This window comes from Mustela nigripes, chromosome 5 (genome assembly GCF_022355385.1).
Source record: "Mustela nigripes isolate SB6536 chromosome 5, MUSNIG.SB6536, whole genome shotgun sequence".
Classification (NCBI taxonomy): Eukaryota; Metazoa; Chordata; class Mammalia; order Carnivora; family Mustelidae; genus Mustela; species Mustela nigripes.
Window position 1 is genome coordinate 93,097,454 of NC_081561.1, and position 13,484 is coordinate 93,110,937.

The following is a 13,484-nucleotide window of genomic DNA, read 5'->3' on the forward strand; positions in this document are numbered from 1 at the left end:
GAATAAAGAGATATGTTAAAATATAGGGATATAGTTCTTCAATCATGCTGTATCTCCAGAGGTTGCAAGTTTTTAAAATACATCTCAAAAATACATCTGCCTTGGGACGCCTGGGTAGCTCAGTGGGTTAAAGCCTCTGCCTTCAGCTCAGGTCATGATCCCAGGGTCCTGGGATCAAGCCCCACGTCCAGGCTCTCTGCTCAGCAAGGGGCCTGCTTCCTCCTCTCTCTCTCTACCTGCCTCTCTGCCTACTTGTGATCTCTGTCAAATGAATAAATAAAATCTTAAAAAAAAAATACATCTCTGCTATGCTGAGGTTTCCCTTATTATTATTATTGTGTGTTAATATGCATTTTCAATAAGTTTGTTTGATAAAGTGTATGAGGTCCATAATTATTTATCCACCTTAAGGATAGATTTGGGGGAAAATTTTGAGTTTTCATATTTTACAAGATTCATGGAGGGTATATACTATATTATTTGTTCCCATTCCCTTCAAAGTCTGGGAGCACACCAGGTAATCAAATACCATAGTATTTCTCCAGTGAAACATATAAACATTCCTATCAAGTGAGATAAATAAAAGATTATAAGAATCCCGCTGTTCTCAAAGTATGATTTAGGGACAGCTGGGAATCTCCAAAACCTTTCAAAGGGTCTATGAAGCCAAAATTATTTTCATAAAAATACTTAGACACTTAACTTTCTCACTTTCCCTTTCTTCTGAACACATAGTGAAGTTTTCAAGGGGTTCCATGATGTGTGATATTAAGGGCAGATTAAATGTAGAAGCAGATAAAAGACTCTGGCTGTCTCATGTTAAGTGAGTCTATATAGAGATTTGCAAGGATATAAAATAATCCTACTCTTCTTATTAAAATTTGGTTTGGGAAAGTATAGTTATTTTCATTTAATAATAATAATATTTCTGTCCTGACTCTGGGAAACAAACTTAGGATTGTGGAAAAGGAGGTGGGTAGGAGATGGGGTAACTCAGTTATGGGCATTAAGGAGGGCACATGATGTGATGAGCACTGGGTGTTATACTTAACTAACGAATCATGGAACACTATACCGAAAACTAATGATGTACTGTATGTTGGCTAATTGAATTTAAATAAAGACATATATATTATTTCTGTTAACATTTAATGGACTTGTTATTTGAGAACAAACATGGATACATATTCATTTTTATTTCTAATATGGCAACAATTGATGAATACAACTCACATAAGCAAAAGACCATTGGGGTCCACAGTAATATTCAAGAGTGAAAGGAGTCTGGAGACAAAAACATTTGATGAGTGCTATAGAAGGTTAACTTCAGTTCAGGTCAAGGGTAGCTGCCCAATGAGTGCTGCCAAAGCTTTTGCTATTCTGGGCACTTGCACATCCCAGTTAATGATGAGGGACGGTGGAATACCTAGGTGACTTGGGGTTAGGAGATCATCTAATGTTTGTTCTAAAGCAAAGTCCCAAATCTTGGTGTCTTGGGTTTAGAGGGCTTTCATAGGTTGTTAATTGAAATGCTTTCAGGATTCAGGCAGATAAACAAATTGTATGAAACAAGGCCAGTGCAGACCATGATATCTGGCCCATGGCAGGCCATGCAGGCAAGTGAGCCTGGTCTTTTTAAACCTTTGGAATTTAGGAAAAACTGGAAATCTAGTGTTTTTTTAATGTGAATTTTCCTTAGTTTAATCAATGTTTAAAAAAAATACCACTGGTAAATTAAGTCAGATCATCTGCTGGTTCTTGTTCACCTGTTACTCAGGTAGTTATGTGGACCTGGGTACACATAAGACTACACCCCATCTTTGAGAGGTGTTGACTAAAAGTTAGCTCTCTTTCCCTCAAGGCATGGACAGATGGAAATGTTGGTCAGATTTGGGAAACAAAAGGTATGGAGTAGCTCTACCACTGACTCTTCTATTAATGCTTCTTCTGTTCTAAAACCATATATTTAATAAACAGTCAGCTTTGTCAAATATTTTTAGTTGACTTTTGGTTTCATTTTGAAATAATCACTTTGAATTTTGTCTTCATATATTAGTTATAGAGCTATAACCAAAAGCTGTATATCCTGAACATGAAGGTTATTGATTTCTAAAATTAACTTTAGTAATACAATTCAGAAAATATTTCACTAAAAATATTCTGGAGAATATGGGTCATGGGATGACAATAATTAAACATGTAGAATCATAGTTCTTTTCCAAGATACATTTCAAGTGAATAAATACTGTGTTAAGTCTGTTATAAATAAAGCACAGGACAAAAGTAATGCACCTTGCCTCTCTATCCACTTGCCATTATAAAAAACTGCTTTATAAAAAACAGCTTAGAAGCCAGAAAACAGAATTAGGGAGATAAATGACACCATGAAATGTTCCAACATCAGAATTATTGGGATCCCTGAGTGGGTGGAAAAAGAAGACTAGAAGATATAGTTGAACAAATTCTGGATGAAAATTTTCCCAATCTGGGGAATGGAACCAGTGTTCGTGTCCAGAAAGAACATCCCCCAAAATCAATGAATCTAGAAAGACCTCAAGACACCTGATTGTGAGACTGATGAATCAGAATTTTAGACAAGAGCTTCTGAGGGCAGCTAGGAGGAAAAGAGGAAGGTCCATCAGAATAATGTCACACCCAGGAAGCCAGAAAGGGCTGTCAAGACATATTCAGGACACTAAATGAGAAGAACATGAAGCCAAGAATACTTTATCCAGCAAGGCTGACATTCAAAATGGATGGAGAGATGAAGAGCTTCAAAGACTGGCAAGGTTTAAGAGTATGTGCCCACCAAGCTGGCACTACAAAAAATATTAAGGGGGGTTCTATAAAAAAAAAAAAAGAAAGAACCCAAGAGTGACATAGAACAGAAATTTATAGAGGCAATCTACAGAAACAAGGCAACATGATGTCAATAAAAACATCTTTCAATGATCACTCTCAACGTGAATGGCCTAAATGCTCCCATAAAACAGCACAGGGTTGCAGATTGGATAAAACAACAGGACCCATCCATATGCTGTCTACAAGAGACCATTTGGAACCTAAAGATACATCCAGGCTAAAAGTGACGTGATGGAGAAGCATATTTCATGCCAATGGGCCTCAAAATATAGCTGGGGTAGTGATTCTCATATCAGATAAATTAGATTTTAAACTAAAGACTATAGTCAGAGATAAAGAAGGACAATACTTCATTCTTAAAGGGTCTATCCACCAAGAAGATCTAAAAATTGTAAATATTTATGCCCCCAATACAGGAGTAGCCAATTACATAAGACAATTGTTAATCAAGATAAGGAGCCATACTGATTATGTATTAATGTATTAATGAATACATTAATAGCAGGAATCTTAACATGCCACTCTCAGTAATAGACAAATCATCCAAGCAGAAAACCAATAAAGAAACAAGAGCATTGAATGACACATTGGACCAGATGGACCTCATAGATATATACAGACCATTCCACCCTAAAACAACAGAATACTCATTCTTCTTCTTTTTTTCTATTTTTTTATTTTTTTATTTTTTGAATTTATTTATTTTCAGAAAAACAGTATTCATTATTTTTTCACCACACCCAGTGCTCCATGCAATCCATGCCCTCTATAATACCCACCACCTGGTACCCCAACTTCCCACACCCCCACCACTTCAAACCCCTCAGATTGTTTTTCAGAGTCCATAGTCTCTCATGATTCACCTCCCCTTCCAATTTACCCCAATTCCCTTCTCCTCTCTAACACCCCTTGTCCTCCATGCTATTTGTTATGCTCCACAAATAAGTGAAACCATATGATAATTGACTCTCTCTGCTTGACTTATTTCACTCAGCATAATCTCTTCCAGTCCCGTCCATGTAGCTACAAAAGTTGGGTATTCATCCTTTCTGATGGAGGCATAATACTCTATAGTGTATATGGACCACATCTTCCTTATCCATTCGTCTGTTGAAGGGCATCTTGGTTCTTTCCATAGTTTGGCGACCATGGCCATTGCTGCTATAAACATTGGGGTACAGATGGCCCTTCTTTTCATGACATCTGTATCTTTGGGGTAAATACCCAGGAGTGCAATTGCAGGATCATAGGTAAGTTCTATTTTTAATTTCTTGAGGAATCTTCACACTGTTCTCCAAAGAGGCTGCACCAATTTGCATTCCCACCAACAGTGTAAGAGGGTTCCCCTTTCTCCACATCCTCTCCAACACATGTTGTTTCCTGTTTTGTTAATTTTGGCCATTCTTACTGGTGTAAGGTGATATCTCAATGTGGTTTTAATTTGAATCTCCCTGAGGGCTAATGATGATGAACATTTTTTCATGTGTCTGATAGCCATTTGTATGTCTTGACTGAAGAAGTGTCTGTTCATATCTTCTGCCCATTTCTTGATATGTTTGCCTGTTTCATGTGTGTTGAGTTTGAGGAGTTCATTATAGATCCTGGATATCAACCTTTTGTCTGTACTGTCATTTGCAATTATCTTCTCCCATTCCGTGGGTTGCCTCTTTGTTTTTTTGAGTTTCCTTTGCTGTGCAGAAGCTTTTGATTTTGATGAAGTCCCAAAAGTTTATTTTCGCTTTCATCCTTTGCCTTTGGAGACATATCTTGAAAGAAGTTGCTGTGGCTGATATCGAAGAGATTACTGCCTATATTCTCCTCTAGAATTCTGATGGATTCCTGTCTCACATTGAGGTCTTTTATCCATTTTGAGTTTATCTTTGTGTACGGTGTAAGAGAATGGTCGAGTTTCATTCTTCTACATATAGCTGTCCAGTTTTCCCAGCACCATTTATTGAAGAGACTGTCTTTTTTCCACTGTATATTTTTTTCTGTTTTGTCGAAGATTAATTGACCATAGAGTTGAGGGTCCATATCTGGGCTCTCTCCTCTGTTCCACTGGTCTATGTCTGTTTTTATGCCAGTACCATGCTGTCTTGGTGATCACAGCTTTGTAATAAAGCTTGAAATCAGGTAACGTGATGCCCCCAGCTTTATTTTTGTTTTTCAACATTTCCTTAGTGACTCGGGGTCTCTTCTGATTCCATACAAATTTTAGGATTATTTGCTCCAGGTTTTTGAAGAATACTGGTGGAATTTTGATCAGAATGGCATTAAAAGCATATATTGCTCTAGGCAGTATAGACATTTTAACAATGTTTATTCTTCCAATCCAAGAGCATGGAATGGTCTTCCATCGTTTTGTGTCTTCTTCAATTTCTTTCATGAGTGTTCTGTAGTTCCTTGAATACAGATCCTTTACCTCTTTGGTTAGGTTTATTCCCAGGTATCTTATGGTTCTTGGTGCTATAGTAAATGGAATCGATTCTCTAATTTCCCTTTCTGTATTTTCATTGTTAGTGTATAAGAAAGCCACTGATTTCTGCACATTGACTTTGTATCCTGCCATGTTGCTGAATTGCTGTATGAGTTCTAGTAGTTTGGGGGTGGAGTCTTTTGGGTTTTCCATATAAAGAATCATGTCATCTGCGAAGAGAGAGAGTTTGACTTCTTCATTACCAATTTGGATACCTTTTATTTCTCTTTGTTGTCTGATTGCTGTTGCTAGGACTTCTAATACTATGTTGAACAAGAGTGGTGAAAGTGGGCATCCTTGTCTTGTTCCTGATCTCAACGGGAAGGCTGCAAGCTTTTTCCCATTGAGAATGATATTTGCTGTGGGTCTTTCATAGATAGATTTGATGAGGTTCAGGAATGTTCCCTCTATCCCTATACTTTGAAACGTTTTAATCAGGAACGGATGCTGGATTTTGTCAAATGCTTTTTCTGCATCAATTGAGAGGACCATGTGGTTCTTCTCTCTTCTCATATTAATACAGAATACTCATTCTTCTTGAGCACACATGGAACTTTCTCCAGAATAGACCACATACTGGGTCACAAATCAGGGCTCAACTGATACAAAAAGGTTGAAATTGTACCCTGCATATTCTCAGACCACAGTACATTGAAACTGGAACTCAACCACAAAAAAAAGTTTGGAAAGAATTCAAACACTTGGACAGTAAAGATCACCCTGCTTAAGAATGTTTGGATCAACCAAGAAATCAAAGAAGAACTTAAACAATTCAGGGAAACCAATGAGAATAAAGACACATTGTTCCAAAATCTATGGGATATGCCAAAGTGGTCCTAAGAGAGAAATACATAGCAATCCAAGCCTCACTCAAAAAAATTGAAAAATCCAGAATACACAAGCTCTCTTTACACCTTAAAGAACTGGAAAGTCAACAACAAATTAAGCCAACCTGATGCACAAGAAGGGAAGTAAACAAGCTTAGAACAGATATCAATGAAACTAGAAGCTGTTTTTTTGAAAGAATCAATAAGATCAATAAACCACTGGCCAAACTAATCGAAAAGAAAAGAGAGAGGACCCCAATTAATAAAATTATGAATGAAAAGGGAGAGATCACAATTAACACCAAGGAAATAGAAACAATCATCAGAAATTATTATCAACAGTTATATGCCAGTAAGTTAAGCAACTTAGACGAAATGGAAACCTATAAACCTGGAAACCTATAAATGTCCAAAACTGAATCAGGAAGAAATTGACAACCTGAATAGACCATTATCTAGTAACAAGACTGAAGCAGTCATCGAAAACCTCCCAAAAAACAAGAGCCCAGGACCTGATGAATTCCCTGGAGAATTCTACCAAACATTCAAAGAAGAAATAATACCTATTCTCCTAAAGCTGTTTCGAAAAGTAGAAACAAAAGGGAAACTTCCAGACTCTTTCTGTGAAGCCAGCATTACCCTGATCCCCAAACTAGGCAAAGACCCCATCAACAAGGAGAATTTCAGACCAATATCCCTGATGAATATGGATGCCAAGGTTCTCAATAAGATCCTAGCTAATAGGATCCAACAGTACATTACAGAGATTATCCACCATGACCAGGTGGGATTTATCCCTAGGATGCAAGTGTGGCTCAACATTCACAAATCAATCAATGTGATAGACCAAGTCAGTAAGAGAGAAAACCACATGGTCCTCTCAATTGATGCAGAAAAAGCATTTGACAAAATACAGCCATTCCTGATTAAAATTCTTCAAAGTGTAGGGATAAAGGGAACATTCCTCAACTTCATAAAATCTATGAAAAAACCACAGCAAATATCATTCTCAATGAGGAAAACTGACAACCTTCCTTATGGGATCAGGAACATGACAAGGATGTCCACTGGTGCCACTGTTGTTCAACATACTACTAGAAGTTCTAGCAACAACAATCAGAAAACACAGAGAAATAAAAGGTATTCAAAGTGTTAATTCCATACTTTATATGGAAACCCCAAAAGACTCTATCCCCAAACTATTAGAACTTATACAGCAATTCAGTAATGTGGCAGGATACAAAATCATTGTACATAAATCAATTGCTTCCTTATACACTAATAATGAAAATACAGAAAAGAAAATTAGAAAATCAATTCCATTTACTATAGCACCAAGAACTATAGGATTCCTGGGAATAAACCTAACCAACGAGGTAAAGGATCTGTACTTGAGGAACTACAGAACACTCATGAAAGAAATTGAAGAAGACACAAAAAGATGGAAAAGCATTCCATGTTCATGGATTGGAAGAATAAACATTATTAAAATGTCTATACTGCCTAGAGCAATCTATACTTTCAATGCCATCCCGATCAAAATTCCACCACCATTTTTCAGAGAACTAGAACAAATTATCCTAAAATTTGTATGGAACCAGAAGAGACCCCAAATTGCTAAGGAAATGTTGAAAAAGAAAAACAAAACTGGGGTCATCATGTACCCTGATTTCAGGCTTTACTTCAAAGCTGTGATCACCAAGACAGTATGGTACTGGAACAAAAAAAGACACACAGATCAGTGGAACAGAGTAGAGAGCCCAAATATGGACCCGTAACTCTATGGTCAACTAATCTTTGACAAAGCAGGAAAAAATATACAGTGGAAAAAAGACAATTACTTCAATAAATAGTGCTGGGAAAATTTGACAGCTATGTATACAAGAATGAAATTTGATCATTCTCTTACAACATACAGAAAGATAAACTCAAAATGGATAAAAGACCTCAGCATGAGGCAGGAATCTATCAAAATCCTAGAGGAGAACATAGGCAGTAACCTTTTCAACATCAGTCACAGCAACTTCTTTCAAGACATGTCTCCAAAGGCAAAGGAAACAAAAGCGAAAATGAACTTTTCAGATTTCATCAAGATCAAAACCTTCTGCACAGCAAAGGAAAGAGTCAATGAAACAAAGAGGCAACCCACAGAATGGGAGAAGACATTCACAAATAACACTACATACAAAAGGCTGATATCCAAGATCTATAAAGAACTCCTCAAACTTAACACTCAAAAAACAGATAATCATGTCAAAAATTGGGCAGAAGACATGAACAGACATTTATCCAAAGAAGACATATAAATGACTAACAGACACATGAAAAAATGTTCATCATCATTAGCCCTCAGAGAGATTCAAATCAAAACCACATTGAGATACCACCTTACAACAGTTAGAATGACCAAAATCAACAAGACAGGAAACAACAAGTGTTGAAGAGGATGTGGAGAAAGGGGAACCCTCTTACACTGTTGGTGGGAATGCAAGTTGGTGCAGCCTTTTTGGAAAACAGTTTGGAGATTCCTTAAGAAATTAAAAATAGAGCTATCCTATGACTCTGCAATTGCACTACTGGGTATTTACCCCAAAGATACAGGTGTGGGGAAAAGAAGGGCCATCTGTACCCCAATGTTCACAGCAGCAATGACCATAGTTGCCAAACTGTGGAAAGAGCCAAGATGCCCTTCAACAGAAGAATGGATAAAGAAGATGTGGTCCATATATACAATGGAGTATTATGCCTCCATCTGAAAGGATGAATACCCAACTTTTGTATCAACTTGGACGGGACTGGAGGAGATAATGCTGAGTGAAATAAGTCAAGCAGACAAAGTCAATTATCATATGGTTTCACTTACTTGTGAAGTGTAAGAAATAACCTGGAGGACATTAGGAGACGGAGAGAAGTGAGTTGGGGGGAAATCAGAGGGGAAGACAAACCATGAGAGACTGAACACTGAGAAACAAACTGAGGGTTTTGGAGGGGAAGGGAGTGGGGGGGATTGGTGAGTTTGGTGGTGGGTGTTATAGAGAGCACGTATTGCATGGAGCACTAGGTGTGGTGCATAAACAATAAATCTTGGAACACTGAAAAAAATAAATAAATAAAATAAATAAATTTAAAAAGACTTTAAAAAATAAAAATAAAAAACTGAGCCATTTATAATTTTTCTGAATATTAAAAAATGTATGTTCACTTTGGAAATTTTAGGAAGTTATAAACAATAAATAGAAGTCATCAGGCATCTCATCATTTAGGGAGAGCAAGGATTAGAGTGTACAGATGTAGATACAGGCATAGAGAGATATATTTACATTCCTAGCCATAAAAATATTTTTGGGTGTCTATTCTCCAAATACATATACATGCAGATATGTAAACAACAAAATTAGAGTAATTTTTTTAAAGATTTTATTTACTTATTTGACAGAGAGAAGAAAGAGCACAAGTAGGCAGAGCAGCAGGAAGAGGGAGAGGGAGAAACAGGCTCTCTGCCAAGCAGGGAGCCCGATGAGGGGTTCGAACCCAGGACACTGGAATCATGACCTTAGCTGAAGGCACATGGTTAACCAAATGAGCCATGCAGACATCCCTAGAGTAATATTCTATATACAATTTTGTTCTGCTTTTTTTTTTTTATTAATGAGTACCTTTTTAGTTTTGATTTGAAAATAGCATTTCTCATTTTACTAACACAGCACTGGAAGAAAGCAAGTGGAGGGTGTGGAGGCACAGCCATGCCCAGTAAGGACATACAAACAGCAGTTATTATTACAAATTATAGCCCTGAGTCAGTCAAGCCCTAATAACTGAACTATCATTTTTTTCCCACTCCCTGACTCACATATCTTCTCTTATTTATATAATAACAATTGGATTACTAAATGCATGTGAAGTACTTCCCAGCCCTTGGACCATTTATGAGGACCATGATTACCAAGAGACTAATTAAAAGTCTCCGTGCCAAACAGTGGCCCCAGTTTTTCTGTACACAAAAATCTGGTTGTTACTCATATGCAGAAAATCCTACTAGAGTCTGAAATTATACAGTTCTCCAGGAGCTTTTGATATAGCTGGATATCACACAAACACAAAAGAAGGATGAGTATCATGCTAATTTAATGAGTTAAATAAATTAGTAGAGTAGCAGGTATAAAATAATAAGTTCACAAATTCAGGTGTGCAAAAAACAGCACATATCTTTCTTTTCTAGACCAACCCATTTCTGGCCCAGATTGAAAGGAAATTCAATTTGAGTCAATGCCAAGGGCTCATTTCCCTGAGTTGATAGAGCATCCAGGTCTGAGGAGGCCACAATCACCTGTCCACATGAGTTATTTTGAGACAACAGTCTACATGATTTCTTCAGGATGAAAGACCCTGATACTTTGATGGTCTGCTCAGCTTGGTAGTTTGGGGGGAGGCTGAGTTCTGAGACCACAGCTGCTTCCTTCTCTGGCATACCCAGAGCTACTTGTCTGTTCACCGCTGACCCTGGGATGTTGCCTGGGAATTGCTGCCCAGTCTCCACTTCCCTGTGAGTCTTTAGCTCTCTTCTCCTGTCCCATTGCAGAGAACACGCTTCACTTTCTCAGGCTTCCTCTCGAAGACCTTCTCTTTTCTTTCCTGCTACTCCAGCATACTAATATAATCAATTCTATGGATAAAGGTTTTACAAAATACAGGAAAAGCTGTTGTTTGAAGTTATTTAGCAGAGCTCATGGAAGAAATCATCCCAAATATGAGAGGGGTCTATCCATCTTGAACAAGCAGAAAAGAGTCAGGGCTTTCCAAGTAAGTGGAATTGTGAGTAAGGAGGTAGAGGGAAAATAGTCATATCCTAGTCAAGAAAGACCTGTAAAGACTGACTGGTTGGGAGTTCATAGAGTAGGGAGAGACCTATTTGGAGATGTAGTGGTCACTTTGTAGAAGGTATTAAAGGACAGATCATTGCTATTTTACTTGTTTTGAAAACAACAGAATGTATTAATGACATTTTTTGAGGACTGGGACATGGAAAACACGATGAGATAGAGAATTACTGGCAAAGCTATCCTGGGATAATTGTTAGAGAAGACCTGTCTGAGGAACTGTGCATTGGGGTTGCACCATAAAGGGTGAGTCAAACCTTCCACTCATAATTGATTTCAGTATGGAGATTGATAAAGCCATTCAGGCACTAAGAGTGTATGAAAAGGTTTATTACTTACATAATGAGGCTTTTGAGGGAGAGCCATAGATATCCAAGCCAGTTCAAATGACATGAGCAAAAAGAGGAGCATGTGGCTTAGTTTTTTGTTGTGGTTAGGTGCTGGGGTTAGGGTGAGTGTTCCCATGAATGGGTTGGGTCTTGCATAATTTAAATTCCCACATGTACCTGTGTCAAGGGAGTGAGAGGGTAGACTGTCTTATTGGCTTTCCCAGAGGAGCAGGCTTGTAGCTATCTATGGTTAAGCATTAAACATGGAGACAGACTCTATTACAAGGCAATATTTCAGTTGGGACCTAAGGATGGAAGAGCCACGGGAAGAGCTGGAGGAAAAAAATCCCAGAGAGAGGGAATGTATGCAAAAAAATCCAAAGTTGTAAACGTTTCAGGAATAGAATGAAGCCAATGTGCATGGAGCACAATGAGTAGAAGAAGATAAGAGTAGAGAAGCCAGAAGAGTTCCTCTCATGCAGGGCTTACTACTGGCTGTGAGTTTGGATTTGATGGCCAAAGCAACAGGAAGTCATTACAAGATGGCAGCTTGGAGAAGTCAGAATTTTACTGCAAGCCTGAGAAAACCTGAGATCTGGATATGGTACAAGAGGAAAAATAGAAAAATCAATAAAACATCTCTTGTTTTTTTTTTTTCCCACTTAGATATTGTATACCCAAATAGACCTAATCCTCTTGCATCAAAGGGTTTAGCCTAAGGGCTTAAGACAGGCTTTGAATCCCTGCAGAAATCTCTCTACCCACCCCTAGCCTCACACCATGGTGCTGCATAAATCATTAAACAAATGTAGAAAATAAGAAAAAAGTAAGTGATATAGAAAAGTAATAAACACATAACCATTCCTTCTTTAATGCTATTGAAAAGATGTACGGCAAGTTTCAGTCCAGCTCCATCAGTGTTTCTTTCCCCCTCCATGGTTACATGCCTTAGCTCCAGTCTATCAAGTATCCTTGGAGAAGAATGACTGGAAGTTAGAAGGAAGTTTCTGAAGCCCAAGATCAATAGCACGCACCTGCTAGAGAAAATCAAGTACCATCGCTTCCTTAGGAATGCTTGCAACAAAACCTGTATCACTTATTTTTGGCTAATATAGTTAGCCCTTGGTGATAGATGTGAAGTAGTCACCCATTTGTTTTCAAAAGCAATTGTTCAAAACCACTATTCCTTTAATAAGAATATAATGTAATATTTTCCTGTTTATTTAATTTCTCATTTGGAGAAACATTTATGATTAGAATGATTTCTACAACCTTTGAAATGATTGCACTACATATTTCTTATTATCACAATATTACCTTTGTACCTGTGACTTAAGCGAGGCAATAGGAAGCCACTGAACATCAGCATTACATCCACCCATTTGTACCTGGAAATAGGTAGCAGCCTCCTCACTGATGGGGTATGCCCATCAGTGCCCATCCAAAGGCCATCCTGTGAATTTTGCCTTTGAAGGCAATTAATCTATTTGAGAAACAGCTATGTTTCTGACCTTGAAAACTTCATTTTTACTGATTGTGTCTCATTCTAGGCCTTAAATTAATCCTAAACACCATAAAATTTCAGAATATCTATTCTGCTAAAATAAAACTACGTCAGTACCAAATTAGTTATCATTTTATGCTCAACTTCTTCTGTTGTTATTTCCCAGAATCTTTTTTTTTTTTTAGCTATGTTTCAAAATTGTCAGTCATCAAGGAATACCCTGACAAACTGACATGTCTTGTGTGGGTTTTTATACTTGACTTAGGCAAATGAATTTAAAACCTCAATTGTCCCAGGGTTACTGCTCAGAGCAAGCAGGTATTTATGGAATGTGAACTTGGAGGTGACAAGAAGTGCCTCTCTTCTTGCTGGCCACAGCACTTTACACTTCCAACCAGCAGTCAGACCTAAACAAGGGTGTGGTAACCAAGCTCCTAAGGCACAAAATCTAAAGGGGCACTCACTGAGTAGTGCAAGCCCCTCTTTGGATTTTGCCATTTAGGCACCTGACCTACCTCGCCCTCTTCTAGGCCCTAAAGGCAGCGCATTAGGGATAAAGCTCAGAAGGACTCATTGTATGTGTCCTTTGTGTCCTATGTGTACAATTAC

At 37.8% G+C, this 13,484-nt stretch overlaps 1 protein-coding gene across 1 annotated transcript in view; it reads right to left on the bottom strand.

Annotated features, from left to right (window-relative positions):
* The window catches only part of EPM2A (EPM2A glucan phosphatase, laforin), a 178,212-nt gene that overhangs the window by 13,439 nt on the left and 151,289 nt on the right, over positions 1–13,484 (bottom strand). The window lies entirely within an intron of this gene.